This window comes from Amblyomma maculatum, chromosome 5 (assembly GCF_055883805.1).
Source record: "Amblyomma maculatum isolate TAMU_Amacu chromosome 5, ASM5588380v1, whole genome shotgun sequence".
In the NCBI taxonomy this organism is placed as follows: Eukaryota; Metazoa; Arthropoda; class Arachnida; order Ixodida; family Ixodidae; genus Amblyomma; species Amblyomma maculatum.
In genome coordinates this window covers 76,188,890-76,191,921 of record NC_139348.1, presented here as the reverse complement: position 1 = coordinate 76,191,921, position 3,032 = coordinate 76,188,890, and the positions used below count along the sequence as shown (strand labels likewise).

Here is a 3,032-nt window from a genome sequence, read left to right as displayed (position 1 = left end):
CCTGATCTGCCTTTTCCACTTTCGGTATAGTTCCACACGCAGTTTCTTTTCCATCAAATTTATCCATTTTTACCTTGTGTGTTTTGCACCTGTTGTTTAACGCTCTTTCCTCGTGACCAGCATACTTACTGGTGAGTTTCCTAGTTCTTACCTCTATTGCGAGTTAACGCTTTTTAGGTATAGGTATTTAAATACTTCAGCTGACCATCTGTTACTGTCCAATTTCCTCGGGCATTCCTCATATAATGTTTTGTTCTGAGCTTCCAGTACTTCGAAACATGCCCAGCCCATATCTCACTGTACCGCCTGATTTGTTTCGCCATGGGCACCCAGCGTTAATCTTCCGACGGCTCTCTGATTTTTTTTCTAATGTCGACTGTACCTCTGATTTTAGGCTATCCAAATATCCCTCAAAATCTCATACCTGTTTTAACCTCACAATGCCTTATGCTTCATAACCCCGGCATTTCTTCACCATTTTCGCTTAAGGGATTGCTCGTGCTTTTCAATGTATGCCAATCCTTCGTTTATTCATTCCCCAAGATATTTATATTCTGCTACTCTGAGTATTTCATGGCCTTGTATTTTAAGACCTTGAGCAGTTCAGCCTTTGAAAATCGTCAGACCCGACGTAACTGCGCTAAAACTGAAGCCTAGAGCATCCCCTCTGTCTCTGCCTCGGTCGTGGGTTCGGATCCCACCATCGGCACGTTGTTTTTTGTTCAACTTTGTGTTTATTTATCTTTCCCCTGAACAGATTATATTACTAATTTATGTGATTACCGAAGTGAAAATTAAAAAAAAATAAGACAGTACAATCCCCAATGCTTTCCTTGGCCTCGCCGACTGTTGGCTTCTTTCCTTCATGTATTATAACGAGCACCCTCATTTCCCCTTCATTTATCTGCTTGTAGCTTACGGGGGTCTCGGTTCTGGCAGTCTTGAAGACATAGGTAGTGTAAGAGGGTTCTAGCACAGCTTTCGCCCTCTCTCTTGATCACGTTCCACGTGACGCTGGCGGTAACAAAGGACGTTCCACGTCCGCCGCTTTGGTTGAGGGTGGCGCTAGTGAACACTCTCAATGTTCGTATACAGACAACATAAATACCCATGAAAGTAGCAGGGGGGACAGCGGCCGATGTAGCTCAGTTGGAAGAGCACCGGACGCGGTATTCGGAGGTCGTGGGTTCGGATCCCACCATCGGCACGTTGTTTTTTCTTCTACTTTGTGTTTATTTATCTTTCCCCTGAACAGATTACATTACTAATTTATGTGATTATCGAAGTGAAAATTTAAAAAATAAGACAGTACAATCCCCAATGCTTTCCTTGGCCTCGCCGACTGTTGGCTTCTTTCCTTCATGTATTATAGCGAGCACCCTCATTTCCCCTTCATTTATCTGCTTGTAGCTTACGAGGATCTCGGTTCTGGCAGTCTTGAAGCCATAGGTAGTGTAAGAGGGTTCTAGCACAGCTTTCGCCCTCGCTCTTGATCACGTTCCACGTGACGCTGGCGGTAACAAAGCACGTTCCACGTCCGCCGCTTTGGTTGAGGGTGGCGCTAGTGAACACTCTCAATGTTCGTATACAGACAACATAAATACCCATGAAAGTAGCAGGGGGGACAGCGGCCGATGTAGCTCAGTTGGAAGAGCACCGGATGCGATATTCGGAGGTCGTGGGTTCGGATCCCACCATCGGCACGTTGTTTTTTTTTCTACTTTGTGTTATTTATCTTTCCCCTGAACAGATTACATTACTAATTTATGTGATTATCGAAGTGAAAATTTAAAAAAATAAGACAGTACAATCCCCAATGCTTTCCTTGGCCTCGCCGACTGTTGGCTTCTTTCCTTCATGTATTATAACGAGCTCCCTCATTTCCCCTTCATTTATCTGCTTGTAGCTTACGGGGGTCTCGGTTCTGGCAGACTTGAAGCCATAGGTAGTGTAAGAGGGTTCTAGCACAGCTTTCGCCCTCGCTCTTGATCACGTTTCACTTGACGCTGGCGGTAACAAAGGACGTTCCATGTCCGCCGCTTTGGTTGAGGGTGGCGCTAGTGAACACTCTCAATGTTCGTATACAGACAACATAAATACCCATGAAAGTAGCAGGGGGGACAGCGGCCGATGTAGCTCAGTTGGAAGAGCACCGGATGCGATATTCGGAGGTCGTGGGTTCGGATCCCACCATCGGCACAGTAAAAATCACAGGTTCTTCTTCTTCTTCTTTAAATCTTCCGCACCTCTCCAAGCTAGGTGCTCCTCGATTCGGCGGGCGACGTGCAGTTCACACGCAAACACACTGAGACGAAGGCCGACGAACTTGTAGTGACAAAACGAACATTAACTTTATGCAACAAGAACACGAAGCACAGGGTACATAAAACTTAGTTACGCGAGACAGAAAGGCGACATACTTTACAAAGGAGACTGAGCTAAAAACCAACAGCAAAACGAGCGCATCACTCTTTTTAACGACTACTCTGTCGGGGCCTGCCTGCTACGCTATCTGCATCAACGACTAGCCTCAGCACAAAAGCCAGAACCCTCAGTAACTGCGCGGCGCGTTCTTAAATAGCCAGCGCCGAACCTTCTAGAAGCGGGAGAGGAACGGAAAAACAGCTTAGCGCTGCCAAAGCTATGCCTTCTCCCCTTGGCCTTCTGGAGAAGCCTCGAACTTTCTCGAACGTGGTCAACACGGGCGGCCCTCCCGCGAGAAGCGAGGAGGAGGGCCGGGACCGTGCGGGGGGACGCACGCTTGACTCCGCGCATGGCGACGAGGGCGAGGAGGTGCAGCACGGTGGCCGAGATGACGCAATCGGTCGCGTCGATTTCTCGTAGCTTGGGGAAGTTTCCATCGCCGTTTTCTGCGGCGCGCGCGCCGAAACATTAAATAAAGGGCCACCGCGGCCTTACACGCCCCACCATAAGAGGATTGCTGGGCTTTTTTGCCCAGCCAAACCGAATACACACTAAAGGCCGCGGCTCTTCGTCCGCTGACACACGGTCTACATGCACAGTTCCCTTTG

General features: G+C 48.1%; 1 non-coding gene across 1 annotated transcript; it reads left to right on the top strand.

The window, feature by feature from the left end:
• Window positions 1–1,134: 1,134 nt before the first annotated feature.
• TRNAP-CGG (transfer RNA proline (anticodon CGG)) lies at window positions 1,135–1,207 on the top strand. Its single transcript has one exon. It is a non-coding gene; the product is annotated as a tRNA-Pro (tRNA).
• The last annotated feature ends 1,825 nt before the right edge of the window (window positions 1,208–3,032 follow it).